The sequence below is a fragment of the Rhinolophus hipposideros genome (assembly GCF_964194185.1).
Source record: "Rhinolophus hipposideros genome assembly, chromosome: X".
In the NCBI taxonomy this organism is placed as follows: domain Eukaryota; kingdom Metazoa; phylum Chordata; class Mammalia; order Chiroptera; family Rhinolophidae; genus Rhinolophus; species Rhinolophus hipposideros.
Window position 1 is genome coordinate 98,377,674 of NC_138046.1, and position 16,676 is coordinate 98,394,349.

Sequence of the window (16,676 nt, forward strand, 5' to 3'; positions counted from 1 at the left end):
CTTGTCCCCTCCGACTGGGTACCTTGGCCCCCACCCCTAGTTAAACTGGAAGGAGTCGGCCTCAGGAGGCTGCATGAAGTCCTAGAGGGACACCGGTGGCACTTTCTCAGACTTCCCCTTGGGGCTTTGCCAGAATTGCTGTTCCGGACACAACTGTTTCCAAAGTTCCAACAAGAGTGCATTGGGTTGTTGGTCTATTTTTTCCTGATCAACCCCTGCTACCACGAGATCATACCACATCTGTGCATGCGTTACTTTCTGAGGCCCGCATCCTCTCTCCCTTGCTTCTGATTTGGGCTTCCTGGTCTTGGCTTCTTGGACCTCATGTCTTAACTTGCCCTGCCGCCAGCTTTCAACATCCCCCAGGGTGGCCATGGCGGTGATAAGTTCATGGATCCACCGCCCCACATAGAGCCAAAGAATCATGACCAAGGATCTAAAAGCACTTGCAGGGGCAGTATCCAAAACCAGATTTCTCATGCTGGTTGTAAAACACTCATCATCCGGCCCCCGCATATTAGGGTTGAACATAGCATGCCTCATACCCATTTCACAGATGATTTGAACAAGTTCCATATATGACTGCCATTTACTCATAGCTTCTGGCAGCTCACCAGCCTGACCCCACACTGTGTGCACCGCAGCGTGAGCCACTCCATTAGAGTGTGGTTGCCCTGGCCTTGGGCCAACCTATGGAAATTCTGCAACTGCTGTCACAGGGACGGATGCACTGTCACGGAGGCTAGCTTTTCCATCTCGCCTGGGGAGCAGAGAATGCTGTCTGCCCCCTCATCCCATAAACGCAGCAGCCAAGCTGGGAGTGGTTCTCCAGGGCGCTGTTGGCACTGCCTCCCCAGCTCCCACAACTCAGTGGGAGTGTAAGGGGTGTAGGTTGTGAACTCAGTCACTGCTGGGTTGCTGGTAGCAATGCCCTCGGGGCCCAAAGGTTGCTCATGCTTTACATTTTACTGCATGATGGGCCGGGCATGGAGGTGGAGAGCTATACTCCTTCCACTCGCATCATCTGCCTCTGCCTCAGAGTCTCTACTGTGGGGTTCCTCCTCTTACAGGTGGACCCGAGCTTCCAGCACCTCCCCCTGTGACTGCAAGTCCTATACCTAGGCTGCTTCAGTAAGCGCTTCCCTCATGCTACCATGCAACACGTTAAAGAACATCCAGCCCACCCGGCCGGCTGTGCATCTCCCCTTCTCCAGCAACTACTCGGTTAAAACCTGCAACGCCCTTTCTGTGCTGGTTGGAGAGCCATCCACATCCTCCACCCCTCCACAGGGGTCCAACTCCTGAGAACAGTGGTTACTGGGTACCACACACTGTGTGGGGGCCACATGTCCTCCTGCCCAGAGTCAGACATCGTACTTACCTGGCCAGAACCTTGCTTGCCATGCCAGGTATCCGAGTGGGTGGTGGCCCTGGTGTAAGATGTCCACAATTCTAGGAGCCTGCAGCGGCAGTGGACCACCAAAAAGCAGGCGACGCCTGCTGTAGCCAATAGGGTGGTGTGCAATCCGGAGGCTCGAGAGGACCACCAATTCACTGAGGGTTCACGTTTCTCCCAGGCAGATCATGTTTCCTGCTCCCAGCACCGCTCCTCACGGGCTTCCTGAGACTGAGTGTTCATACGCACAAACTGTTCCACCACCTTTCAGAGAGCTTTGACTGGCACCATACCCCGCTCACTGCACCATGTGTCATGCAGGGACTCAACTCCCACTCCCCGCACAAGAACGCAAGATATGGTGAGACCAAAAGGGAACAACGGAATCAGAGTTAGGGGGGTCATACCACTATATTCTCGATGGCGGCTGGTGAGACACAAAAGCAAACATTCACCAGTACCCCAATGAGGGGTCTTCCTGCACCCCAGTCTCACTGGTGGCCGGGTGAGACACAGGAAGTAGGATCAACATGATCTGCAACCCACAATCCGCTTGCTAACTGCACTTGCTAGCCGCAATCCACGCTTGCCAGCGTAACCACGGCAGTCATATTAGTGACTGATGGTTAACTGGTTACAGCTGATAGTTAACTGGTTACAACTGATGGCCAACTAGTCACAGCTGATGGCCATGTACTACCCTAACCAGCAACTTTCCAAGTGAGGGCGAGAGCCTGGAAACTGCTCTCTGGGACTCCATCCATACAGTAAAGTATCTCTTTGACAAACTAACACTGGACAACACTGATAATAGTAAATGAGCCTTAGGCTGGCTTTCCCATAGACAGGGAGACGACTTACCATGGTCATCAATGCATGGCATACATGTTGCAGGTACAATACTTCCACTTATGTGTTTTCTGTCATCTGTACATTGCGTGTATGTGTGGGGGGGTGAAGGCAGAGTTCAGTTTGAATCTCCAGGCTAGATTCTGAATGTTTGCTTAGGAAGACAGCCTTTGTTGAAAACCAGTTCAGTGACTGCATTATTGAAAATGATATGGCTACTTTCTAGACCTTTCCTGAGCCTGATTTTATTTCTGCCTTTGGTTTTCATGTATCCAACTGTGGTTTAGCTTTTGTTATTTCCTACCGAGAGAACCTAGGCTAATGTTTTCTTAGTATTACCACACTTTCACCAAGCTACACTGCAACTATCTACATTAGAGTAAATATCTCTTTTAGAATAGTAAATAACACTTATCTCTTTACCTTTGGTACAGATATTACTGAAAAGAAAGGAGTTGAAAGGGTGAAAGGGATAAAATAAAAACAATTCCCTAGATGGAAACACAGACTAGTGAAGGCTGCTACTGTAGGCATCCCTTCTCACTTGAAATTGTTTCTTCTGATATGTGGGTTTTCCATTCCTTATACCAGCCCTTCCAAGACTGTGTTCAGTATCAGCCAATGCCACAAAATATTAGCAGGTATTCAGTGAAAAACTGATCTATCTCTCTCTCTCTCACTATATATATATATATATATATATATATGTATATATATATATATATATATATATATACATATATATACACACACACATATATATAATATATAAAAATATAAACATAACATAAAATATGTATATAATATACATACATATCATATATGTATATATAAAATACATATGGTGGGTGCAAAAAAATTGTATACAAGTGGATACTTTGGTCAGCGTTCCTCAAGCAGTAGTTTGCCATAATCAGAAGAGTCCAGACGCTGACGGTAACAACTTTCAGCACATTATGTAACTGCAGAAGTCAAAAGTGACTTGTATTCATCTTTTGTTATTGGTATATATTGAGTATTACATTTTAATACAGTTTTACTTTCTTAAAATGTGTATTGAATTTTTGGCAAAGTGGTGCCCTCTATGCATACAGAGCATGCAAAAAATATGTATATTTTACATTTTATATATATGTATATTATTATAGATGTATTATATATACTATATATAATATATAGTATATAATATATACTATAAAATATAGTATATTATATATACTATAAAGCATATAATATATAATATACTATATATTATATAGTATATATACTATATATATATAGTGCGTGTGCCAAAGAAATGTATACACATTTTATAAATGGTATTAATCAATATGTAATTAATTTCTTTTTTAAAATTTATTGGGGTGCCAATAGTTAGTGAAATTACATAGATTTCAGGCGTAAAATTCTGTATTATATCATCTGTAAATCCCATTGTGTGTTCACCACCCAGAGTCAGTTCTCCTTCCATCACCATATATTGGATCCCCCTTACCCTCATCTCCCATCCCCCACCTCCCTTACCCTCTAGTAACCACTAACCTATTGTCTGTATCTATGAGTTTTTGTTTCTCATTTGTTTGTCTTGTTCTTTTGTTGTTTTTCGTTTATATACCACATATCAGTGAAATCATATGCTTCTCTGCTTTTTCTGTCTGACTTGTTTCACTTAGCATTGTATTCTCAAGATCCATCCATGTTGTTACAAATGTTCCTACATCATCTTTTCTTACTGCCGAATAGTATTCCATTGTGTATATATACCACAACTTCTTTATCCATTCATCTATTGAAGGACATTTTGGTTGTTTCCATGTCTTGGCCACCATAAACAAAGCTGCAATGAACATTGGAGCACACATGTCTTTATGGATAAATGTTTTCAGATATTTGGGTAGATACCCAGGAAAGGGATTGCTGGGTCATATGGTAATTCTATTCGTAATTTTTTGAGGAACCTCCACACTGCCTTCCATAATGGCTGCACCAGTCTGCATTCCCACCAACAGTGTATGAGCCTTCCTTTTTCTCCACAGCCTCTCCAACACTTGTTACTATATGTCTTGTTGATAATAGCCATTCTGACGGGGGTGAGGTGATATCTCATTGTGGTTTTTATTTGCATTTCTCTGATGATTAGTGATGTTGAGCATTTTTTCATATGTCTATTTGCCATTTGTATGTCCTCTTTAGAGAAATGTCTCTTCAGGTCCTCTGCCCATTTTTCAATTGGGTTGTTTGTTTTTTTGTTGTTGAGTTTCATGAGTTCCTTGTATATTTTGGACATTAGACCCTTATCAGAGGCACTGTTTGCAAAAATCTTCTCCCATTTAGTTGGCTGCCTCATTATTTTGTCGATGGTTTCTTTTGCTGTGCAGAAGCTTTTAAGTTTCATATAGTCCCATTTGTTTATTTTAGCTTTTACTTCCATTACCATTGGAGTCAAATTCATAAAATGCTCTTTGAACCCAAGGTCTATAAGTTTACTACCTATGTTTTGTTCTATGCAGTTTATTGTGTCAGGTCTTATGCTTAAGTCGTTGATCCATTTTGAATTAATTTTGGTACATGGTAACAGGCAGCAGTCCAGTTTCATTCTTTTGCACGTGGCTAACCAATTCTGCCAGCACCATTTATTGAAGAGGCTGTCTTTCCTCCATTGTATGTTTTTAGCTTCTTGGTCAAAAATTACCTGTCCATATTTATGTGGTTTTATTTCTGGGTTCTCAATTCTATCCCATTGGTCTATGTGTCTGTTTTTCTGCCAATACCATGCTGTTTTGATTATTGTAGCCCTGTAGTACAAGCTAAAGTCCGGGAGTGTGATACCTCCAGTATTGCTCTTTTTTCTTAAGATTGCTTTGGCTATTTGGGGTTTTGTGGTTCCAAACAAATCTGATGATTTTTGGTTCTATTTCTTTAAAAAATGCCATTGGGATTTTGATGGGGATTGCATTAAATCTGTATATTGCTTTGGGTAATATGGCCATTTTAACTATGTTGATTTTTCCAATCCATGAGCACGGAATGTCTTTCCATTTCTTTGTGTCTTCTTCAATTTCTTTCAAAAATGTCTTACAGTTTTCAGCATATAGGTCCTTCATATCCTTGGTTAAGTTCATTCCTAGGTATTTTATTCTTTTTGCTGCAATTGCAAAAGGAATTTTTTTTTATTTCTTTTTCTGAGATTTCATTGTTGGTGTATAGGAATGCAATGGATTTTTGTACTTTGATTTTGTAGTCAGCAACTTTACTGTATTTGTTGATTGTTTCTAATAGCTTTTTGGTGGAGTCTTTAGAATTTTCTATATATAGCATCATGTCATCTGCAAAAAGTGATAATTTAACTTATTCATTCCCAATTTGGATGCCTTTTATTTCTTTCTCTTGCATGATGGCTCTGGCAAGGACTTCCAACACTATGTTGAAAAGCAGAGGTGATAGGGGACACCCCTGTTGTGTTCCTGAACGTAGAGCAAAAGTCTTCAGTTTTTCACCATTAATTACAAGATTAGCTGAGGGCTTCTCATATATGGCCTTTATTATGTTAAGGTATTTTCCTTCTATACCTATTTTATTAGGTATTTTAATGATAAATGGATGTTGTATCTAGTCAAATGCTTTTTCTGCATTAATTGATATAATCATATGATTTTTGTCCTTTATTTCATTTATGTGATGTATCACATTGATGGATTTGCGGATGTTGAACCATCCTTGTGCCCCAGGGAATGAACCCCATTTAGTCGTGATGAATAATCTTTTTAATGCATTGTTGTATTCGATTTGCTAGAATTTTGTTTAGGATTTTTGCACCAGTATTCATCAGAGATATTGGTGTGTAGTTGTCTTTTTTTGTGTTGTCCTTACCAGGTTTTGGTATCAGGGTAATATTGGCCTCATAAAATGAGTTATGGAGTACTGTCTCTTCCACAGCTTTTTGGAAGAGTTTGAGCAGGATTGGCATTAGATCCTCTTTGAAGGTTTGGTAGAATTTACTAGTGAAGCCATGTGGTCCCGGACTTTTGCTTTTGGGAAGGTTTTGGATGACTGATTCAATTTCTTTACTGGTGATAGGTCTGTTTAGATTTTTCAGTTCTTCATGGCTCAGCCTTGGAAGGCTATATGTTTCTAAGAACTTGTCCATTTCTTCTAGGTTATTTAATTTGGTGGCATATAGTCCTTCATAGTATTCTTGGATAATCCTTTGTATTTCTGTGGTGTCCGTGATAACTTCCCCTTTTTCATTTCTGATTTTGTTAGTGTCTTCTCCCTTTTTATCTTAGTGAGTCTAGCCAAGGGTTTGTCAATTTTGTTAATCTTTTCAAAGAACCAGCTCTTTGTCACATTAATTTTTTCTATTTTCTTTTGTTCTCTATTTCATTTAGTTCTGCTCTGATTTTTGTTGTTTCCTTTCTTCTGCACTTGGGTTTCACTTGTTCTTTTTCTAGTTCTTTAAGGTGTCACATGAGGTTATTTATTTGGGATTTTTCTTGTTTCTTGAGCTAGGCCTGTAATGATATAAATTTCCCTCTTAAAACTGCTTTCGCTGCATCCTAAAAATTTTGCTAGGATGTATTTTCATTGTCATTTGTTTCTATGTATCTTTTGATCTCTTCTCTAATTTCTTGTTTGACCCAGTTGTTTTTTAAAAGTATGCTGTTTAATCTCAATGTATTTGTGTTTTTTTTCCTGCTTTCTTTTCGCAGTTGATATCCAGTTTCAAAGCCTTGTGATCAGAGAATATGCTTGGTATGATTTCAATCTTCTTAAATTTGCTGAGGCTGATTTTATGTCCCAATATATATGCTCTATCCTTGAGACTGTTCCATGTACACTAGAAAAGAATGTATAGTCTGATGTTTTAGGATGAAGTGCTCTACATATGTCAATTATGTCCATTTCATCTAATGTGTAATTTAGGGTTGCTAGTTCGTTATTTATTTTCTGTTTGGATGATCTATCCATAGCTGTCAATGATGTATTTAAGTCCCCTAGTATAATTGTGTTTTGGTCAATTTCTCCCTTTAGTTCTGCTAGTAGTTGCTTTGTATATTTTGGTGCTCCTTGATTGGGGGCATAAATATTGATGACTGGTATATCTTCTTGTTGTATAGTAACCTTGGCCATTATGAAATATCCATCTTTGTCTCTTGTTATCTTTTTCACCCTGAAGTCTGTTTCATCTCATATCATTATGGCTACACCTGATTTTCTCTGGGTACCATTTGCTTGGAGTGTCAATTTCCACCCTTTCACTTTGAGTCTATGCTTGTCCTTGTAGCTGAGATGTGTCTCTTGGGGACATAATATGATTGGGTTTAGTTTTTTGATCTAATATGCTACTCTGTGCCTTTTTATTGGTGAGTTCAGTCCATTTATATTTAGGGTGATTATTGATATGTGAGGATTTCCTGTCATTCTATCTTTAGTTTTCTTGTAAGGCTGTCTCCATTGTTTCTTTGCCTTTTTGTTGTTCTCTGTTATTTCTGTGTCGTAGTATTCTATGATGTTTCCCTCTGTTTCTTCTTTTCTTACAGTATACATTTCAGTTCTGCAGTTTTTTTGAGCGGTTACCCTTAAGTTTATGTAAAAGAAAGTTTGATATTTAGAATATTCCATTTTCTTCAGCACGCTTACTTTCTCCATTCCCACATTCCTGTTCAGGCCTTTACTCTCCCCCTCTTTATGTTTTTTCATTGCCACAAATTGTCCCTGTTGATGGTGGTCGAATAGCCCCTTTAGTATTCTTGTAGTGCAGGTCGTGTAGTAGAAAATTCCCTCAACTTCTGTATGTCTGGAAAGGTCTTTATTCCTCTTTCATCTCTAAAGGATATCTTTGCTGGATATGTTATTCTTGGCTCATAATTTCTCTTTTTCAATAGTTTGAATATTTGATTCCACTCCCTTCTGGCTTCTAGAGTTTCTGCTGAAAAATCTGATGATAATCTAATGGGCTTGCCTTTGTAGGTTACCGTCTTCTTTTCCCTGGCTGCCTTGAGGATTCTTTCTTTGTCGTTGATTTTAGACAGCTTCAATACAATGTGCCTTGGAGAAGGCCTGTTGGGATTGAGGTAATTAGGTGTTCTATTTGTTTCTTGGATTTGAGGATCCAGTTCTGTCCAAAAGTTTGGGAAGTTTTCATCAACAATTTGTTTGAATATATTCTCTGTTCCCTTCTCTCTTTCTTCTCCTTCAGGTATGCCCATTATTCTTATGTTGGTGTTTCTGATGGAGTCACAAGTCTTGCAGAGTTCTTTCATTTCTTTTAAGTCTCAAGTCTCTTTCTTCTTCCATCTGTGTAATTTCCAGGTTTCTATCTTCGATGTCACTGATTCTTTCCTCCATCTGGTCAACTCGACTACCTAAGCTGGTTATTTCATTCTTAATTTCTTCTACTGAGTTCTTAATCTCCAGAAATTCTCTTTGGTTTTTTTTAAAATTTCAATCTCTTTCGTAAAATGCTCATGTTGTTCTTTGATTGGGTTTCTGAGTTCATTAAACTGCCTTTCTGTGTTTTCCTGCAGATCAGTGAGGTTTTTCATAACTGCAACTTGAATTCTCTGTCATTTAAGTTACATATTTCCACATCTTTAAGTTCCTTTTCTGGAGACTTTTCACTTTCTTTCTGAGCTTTTTTGTTGCCTTGGTTATTCATGGCAATTACTGATTTATTATTTCTCTACCTAGACATTTACAGGAGTGGCTTCTGCAACAGGTTGATAGGAAGAGGTCTTTCTTTTGTTTTCCAATATTGTTGGTAGAATGTTTTATTTTCTCTCTGACTGCAGCCTTTTTTTTCTCTTTCACATAGTGCTATGTTTTTTCTGCACTATTGCAGCTTCTCACACAACGGGGGGATTCCCTGGGAGATGGGCTACTCCTCTGTTAATAGTTTGCCTGGGTCACAGGGCACAGTGTCCATGTGGGTATGCGGAGAGCTTTTGAAGTTCCAAAGCTCTTCTTGCACCAGATTCAGAGCCCGTATGTTTCAGCAGTTCTGTTTATTCCTGCAGGGATCTGTCCAGATAGGTCGGGCCAGGGGCAGGGTGAGTTGTGAGAGGTGGCCCAGAGCAATGGCGATGACCACTGCCACAGCCAGTCCTGCTTCCACAGCTCCCTCCCCTTTGCTGGAACTAGTTGGGCTGCAAATCTGTGTCTGTGGTCCACAGTTCTCAGAACAGCAAATATTCTGTTCTTTTGATCTGACAGTGCTACTGTTCCACTTCTAGCACTGGGCAAGTGGGGGTAGGGTGAGCTCTGCGAGGGTAGGGAGGGGGCGGCTAGTCTCAGTGCCTAAGGCTTCCGTTCTCTGCTTGGCATTGAGGGCTTAAACCACCGTTTTCAGCCTTTTTTCCTCAGTCTTTATCCGAGGTCTCTGCTGTGAGCGTTGGGTTCAGCCGTGTTATATGTTGCCCCCTCAGCCCTGTGGGCCATAAGCAGAGCCCTAGCAGTCCGATTTCTTTCCTCTCCCGCAGCTGGGGTAGTTCCGGCATGCAGCGAGCTCGGAGCACTGAGATAGGTCTGTGTCCTACGCCCGCTGGGCTCCTTCTCCACCTTCAACCTTCCCTCCTCCCCCGCTGGTCGCGATTCTCCCATCTTTAGGTGAATTCAGTAGTGGGCCTCTTCGTCTTGCCGGTCTGCTGTGCAGGGAGTCCTTTGTGGAGTTATTGTTGTTCGATTAGTTGTAAATTCCAGGGGAGCTTTACAGAGGCTCACCTCACGCTGCCATTTTGATCTCATATATGATATTAATTGGATAGGCAGGATTTTTCGTTTCATTTTCCACTTTTGTTTATACTAGGAATTCTACGTTCTGAATGTAAAATGTTAGAGAATAACAAGGTGAATAGTGTAATCTTCTCAACAAGAATATTATTTGCCTCTGACTGTGCTTATTTAGCACAACTTTCATTTTGTCTTCGCTTTGGCTACTTAATGCAAATCAACAGGCATTTATTCTTTTCTTTTTGACCTATAGAAATTTATTTTTTAAATTTGTTTTCAATTACACTTGATGATCAATATTATATTAGTTTCAGGTGTACAACATAGTGGTTAGACATTGATATAACTGATGAAGTGCTCTCTCTGTCATGTCTAGTTACTCCCCCCCATGAGGCCATACAGAGTTATTGCAACATTTTCCTATGCTGTACTTTACATCCCTGTGACTCTTTCGTAACTGCCAATTTATAGTTCTTAATCCCTTCACCTTTTCCACCCAGGTTTGACAACCCCATCTTATCTGGCAACTATCGGATTTCCTTTGTATCTATGAGTGTGTTCCTGTTCTGTTTGTTCATTTAGCTTGTTTTTTAACTTTACATATATATGTAATCATGTGGTATTTGTCTTTCTCTGACTTACTGCACTTGGCATAATAACCTTTAGGTCCATCCATGTTGTCGCCAATGGTAGGTTTTCATTCCATTTTATGGCCGACTTCTATTCCATTTTGGATATTTAGCACCTCTTCTTTATCCATTCATGTACCGATGGACACTTAGGTTGCTTCCATATCTCCGCTATTGGAAATAATCCTGCCATGAACATATGGATAAGCACATATCCTTGAGCTAGAATTTTCAGATTCTTTGGAGAAATATCTCAAAATGGGATTACTAGGTTGTTCTATGTATCTTGTTATAGTCTTTGTTTCAAAGTCACTTTGCCTGGTATAAGGATTGCCACCCTAGCTTTTTGTTTGTTTGTTTGCATTTATATTAAATATCTTTTCCCATTATATTAAATATCTTTTTCCATCCCTTTAGTTCAGTCTGTGTGTGTCTATAGGCAGTATATGTAAAACGCTTGATATCCTTATCTGCTCAGCCCCCACTATCTTTTTATTGGTGCATTTAATACATTTACATTGAAAGTAATTCTTGGTAGATATGTAGTTGTGTCCACTTTGTTATTCTTATTTTTTTCCTTTATTTTTGTCTTAAAGAAATCCCTCTAAGTCTGTGTAATACTGGTTTGGTGGTGATGAACTCCTTTAGATTTTTCTTGTCTGGGAAGCTCTTTATCTGTCCGTCCATTCTAAATGATAGCTTTGCTGGGTAGAGTAATCTTGGTCATAGATCCTTGCTTTTCATCACTTTAAATATTTCCCACCAGTTGCTTCCGGACTGCAAAATTTCTGTTGAGAAATCAGTTGATTGTCTTATGGGAGCTCCCTGGTGGGTAACTAGCTGCTTTTCTCTTGCTGCTTTTAAGATTCCCTCTTTGTCTTTAACCTTTGGCATTTTAATTATGATATGTCTTTGTGTGGGCCTCTTTGGGTTCATATTCTTTGGGACTATCTGTGCATTAAGTGTTTGTATGTCTATTTCCTTCACAAGGTTAAAGAAGTGTTCTGTCGTTATTTCTTCAAATATGTTTTCAATCCAATGCTCTCTCTCTTCTCACCCTGGTGCCCCTATAATGCGAATTTTGTTAAGCTCCGTGTTGTCCCAGAGGCCCATTAGGCTCTCCTAATTTTATTTCTTTGGCTTCTTTGTTCTTTTCGCTGTTCTGATTGGGTGTGTTCGACTATCTTACATTCTAAATCACTGATTCGATCCTCTGCTTCATCTAACCTACTACTGATTCCCTACAATGTTTTCTTTATTTCTATTACTGTATTTTTTATTTCTGACTGGTTACTTTTTATGGTTTCTATCTGGATTTTTATGTTTCTTATCTCTTTGTTAAAGTTCTCCCTAAGATCATTGAGCATCCTTATAACCAGTGTGTGGTAGATTACTTGCCTCTACTTTGTTCAGTTTTTTTCTGAAGATCTGTTCTGTTCTTTTATTTGGGATATGTTTGTCTCCCCATTTTGTCTACCTCCCTGTGTTTGTTTCTATGTATTACGTAGTGCTCTTATGTCTCCCGTTGTTAGTAGAGTGGCCTCATGTAGTAGGTGTGCTATGGAGCTCAGTGGCGTAGTCTTCCTGGTCACCTGAGCCTCCACAACTGACACTCCAGCTGTGTTCCTTGTGTGGGTTGTGTGTACCCTCCTCTTGTACTAGAGCATTGTTATTATTGGCATGTCAATAGTAGGGACTAACCCTCAGGCTCACTGGTTGTGGGGACTGGCCGTGACTACAGTGGAGGAGTTGTGGTAAAAAGTCTGACTGTAACAGAGCAAGATGTGCCTCAACAGAGCTCTGGTATCTGCCCAATCTGCCCCGTGGGTGTGTCCTCTTTGCAGATGGTTGGGAGATGCTCCACCTTGTTTGGAAGCTCAGCACTGGGCATGCCAGCCCCATGTTCACCTGGGAGAGGACCCACTGCAGGTCAAGTTCCGCTGCAGTCTGTGGCCCACATGTAGCCATCCGTCAGGAACCACAAGCAATCTGCATATGTCTGCTGCCTGAGCCGTGCATGGAAGTACTTGAGAGGCCAAACCATGAACCAAGGCTGGCTGCTGCTAGTGATATGCGTAGAGCTTCTCAGCAAGATGTACGGGACATGCTTAAGTGGATGATTTTTGTCTGGGTTCTGAGAACCTTTGAGAGACCATAGGAAAGTCTACAGCATGAGCGACGGCTGGCAATTTGTACAAAAAAGCCATTGGAAGCAGACAAAGTGTGCTCAAAAGTTGGGTGGGGCATGGTCTCAGAACCACCTGGGTGCAGAAAACCAATGGCGTTAGCTGACTTGATGGAGACACAGATATGGCGGCTGCCTGCATCTGCACACTAGGAAGGTGGGGGTAGGGGCTCAAGAGAAAAACAATGGCTTCAGCCATCTCCTCTATCAGGGAGAAAGTGTCCCCTCCAGTCCTTGTCTTAAAGGCAGACAACACAGTTCACCCCTGTATGATGTGGTCGCCTCTTTAGGTGCAGCCCCAGTGCAAGAGCTCACAGCCAGTGAGTCCATTGGTAAGTCAGTGTGCATCCCTTGAAAAGAACGCCTGGGACAGTAGCTGCCCTCTATCTCAGTCACTCAATCTCCGCTGGTTTTGACAAGCAGAAATCATGAAACATCTCTCCCTGGCACTGGAACACTTTGATGAGGAGCGGCTGGGAGTCTTCGCTCATCAGGGGGTTAACTCAAAATCTGACATATCCCTTCTGACTTTTAAGGGTCACATGCGGGTGTGGGACCAACCCATTCCACATCTCTGCCCCTCCTACTAGTCTCGAGGTGGTTCCTTCTGTATGTCCTTGGTTGTAGGGCTTCAGTTCAACATGATTGCAGAAGACTGTCATTGATGGTAGTTTTGTAGTTTATTTGTAATTTTCATATGGTGGTGAGAGGAGGTAAGCCCAGAGTTTACCTACTCCACCATCTTGACCGGATCTCAGTGTGCACATTTTAAAACAGAAATTCTTCCCATCCATGAGCACAGAATGTGCTTCCCTTTGTTTGTATCCTCTTCACTTTCTTTCTTCAATGTGTTAGAGTTTTCCAAGCACAGGTCTCTTACCTCCTTGGTTAAATTTATTGCTAGGTATTCTTTCAAGAAATTGTAAGTGGGATGTTGTCTTAATTTCTCTTCCTGATAGTTTGTTATTGGTGTATGAAAATGCAACAGATTTCTGAATATTAGTTTTGAATCCTGCTACCTGGTAAGTGGCTAAAAGCTTTTCTCTTGGTGCGTTTAAGATTTCTTTTGTCATTGACCTTTGGCATGTACCCCCAAAGGACAAAGCCACTGAATAATTGACATGTTCTGCCCTCCCATTTCGAGCAGAAGCCTACTAGTGAAATGGACATCACAACTCTCATCGGATCCATGCTAATTACCTGGCTGACCTTTATCCATAAGTATAAATGAAACAAAGGTTTGCCAGATACATGAGGAAAGTTTAAGAGAAGCTCATGATTACCAAACAGGACTCTTTCTGGGGCAGGGCAACCCCAAATGCAATACAGGAAACAGAAGAGAACTTTACCAAAAATTTACATTCATTTTCTCAGAAACTGTAGGGGAGAAAACGGATATACAAAATAAAAGATTTCTTGTACAGAGGGAAAGATTAGAGGCCAGATAAAGTCCTTGCAAAAAAGAAATATAATTGCAAAATTAAACACTCAGACACCAGGCACTCAGGGCAGATTCTCCCTGCCTCACCCAGACTCTGACGGAACCCGGCGCTAGTCAATGACAGGCGGACCCCTCACACCCCAGCCCCGCCTGCTGGCACCAAGGGATTCCCCCTCCCTCTCCCCCTAACACCACTTATGGGGTAAAAGTTACGTCTAACGGTCGGGTTTCAGAGCCAACCACCAACCTCCAATGGCCAGCTGCCAGGCGACTGGGGACAATCTGGTGAGCAGGCTCTTCCCCTGCCGACCTCCTCGCCCATTCCGGGAGCGTCCAGGGCCCCGCAGCCACCACCTTCGCCCGCGCCACTGCGCCCCTCAGCCCCCGCTTCTGCGCCGCCTTGGCACCCCTGCACCGTCCCCACCAGCCATGACGACCGCGCCGCCCTCGTACGTGCGCCAGAACTACCACCCCGAATGCGAGGCCGCCATCAACAACCAGATCCTGCTGGAGCTCCATGCCTCCTACGTGTACCTGTCCTTGGTCTCCTATTTCAGCAGCCACGAGGTGGCCTTGAAGCGCTTCGCCCGGTTCTTCCTGCAGCAGTCCCAAAAGGAGAGGGAGCATGCGGAAAGGCTGATGGAGCTGCAGAACCAGCGCGGTCCGCCTGCGCCACATCAGCAGGCCTGACCGCAACCGCTGGGAGAACGGCCTGAAGGCCATGGAGTGCGCCTTGCACCTGGAGATGAGCGTGAACCAGAGCCTGCTCGACCTGCACCAGCTGGCCACCGAGAAGAAGGACGCCCACCTGTGCGCCTTCCTGAGCAGTCACTGCCTGCAGGGGCAGGTGGAGCTCATCAAAGAGCTGGGGGACCACATCACCAACCTGCGCAAGATGGGAGCCCCGGGATCCGGCCTGGCAGAGGACCTCTTTGACCAGCTCACCCTGGGCGACAGCCACAAAAAGAGCTGAGTTTGGAGTACCTGCCCCATAGCCACTGGGTGACTTCCCCTGGTCACCACACCGACGAGGCACATTGCAGTATTACCCTTGCAAAACGTTCACTTAAGTTTTCTCCTTCCAATTTTACCATTTTTTCCAATAAAGTTGTCAGTTATTACATATGGAAAAATCTTTCCTGCATTAGTCTTTGTGTGTGACTGTGTGTGTGTGTGTATGTGTATGTATCTTTGTGTGGTGTGTGTGTGTTATGTTTGTGTGTGCACGCGCGCAAAACCCTCACCTTTTAAGTTTTAAAACAGGTCTCCAGTAGCCTCTACACTGATCCATGTCCCATCCACATGCAGCTCCTGATCTCCGAGGATGGAGGGAGAAAGTACTCTGTGGAATCCTGGAAAACAAAAGAAATCTTCCCCTTATGAACACTGTGGTATTTGGGGGTGGGGTGAGGTGGGGCCCTGGTGAAGGTGGGTGCAGGTGAATTAGTAAAAGTATTAAAACATGGCCTGAAAATCAGGATTCCAGTTGCCTCTGGGGAAGAACTGAAGGGAATGGAATTGGGCGGGGATTAAAATAAAGGGGGTCTTCAGTTTTACCCGTAATGTTTACGTCCATGAAATTATGTAGCTGCTAATGTGAACTCTGGGTAGCAAGATGGATGTTTTGGAAGTCTGAATGGTAGAGTATCTCTTTGACAAGCTAACACTGGGCAACACTAATAATGGAAATAAGCCTAAGGCTTTCTTTCCCATGGACAGGGGGCTGACTTACCATGATCACCAATGCCTGGCTTATAGGTTACAGGTACAGAACATCCACTTATGTATGTTTACCTTCATCTGTGTCATGTGTGTTTGTGGAGGGGCGGTGTGTGCAGAGTTCAGTTTGAATCTATAGAGTAGATTCTGAATGTTTGCCTAGGAAGACCGCCCTTGTTGAAAATCAGTTCATGACTGCATTATTGAAAATGATATGGCTATTTTCAGGACCTTTCTTTAGGCTGTTTTTATTTCTAGCTTTGGATTCCATGTATCCAACATTGATTAGGTTTTGTTATTTGCTTCCAAGAGAACCTAAGCTCATATGTGTCTTATTATCACCACACCTTTACTAGGCTCCTCTGTAACTATTTACGGTTAAATAGTTCCTTTAGAATAGTAAATGACACTTTTCTCTTTATCTTTAGTACAGATTTTACTGAAAAGAAAAAACATGAAAGGGTGAAAGAGATAAAATAAAAGCAGATGCTTGGATGGAAATATAGACTGGTGAAGCCTCCTACCGCAGGTATAGCTTTGCCCCTGAAAGGGCTTTTCTCTTAATTTGCAGGTTTTTCATTCCTTAGACCAGCCTTTCCAAGACTGTGTTCAGTATCAGCCAATGCTATAAAATATTAGCAGGTATTCAGTGAAAAAGGGATCACTCTCTCTTTTTCTCTCTCTCCATATAATGTATTAATCGGAATAGCAGGATTTTTGTTCTGTTTT

The 16,676-nt window shown here is 42.0% G+C and overlaps 1 pseudogene across 1 annotated transcript; it reads left to right on the forward strand.

Moving 5' to 3' along the window:
• The first annotated feature begins 14,657 nt into the window (after positions 1-14,657).
• Positions 14,658-15,201, forward strand: LOC308495249 (ferritin heavy chain-like; annotated as a pseudogene). Its single transcript has one exon. The product of its transcript is annotated as a ferritin heavy chain-like (transcript).
• Positions 15,202-16,676: the final 1,475 nt, after the last annotated feature.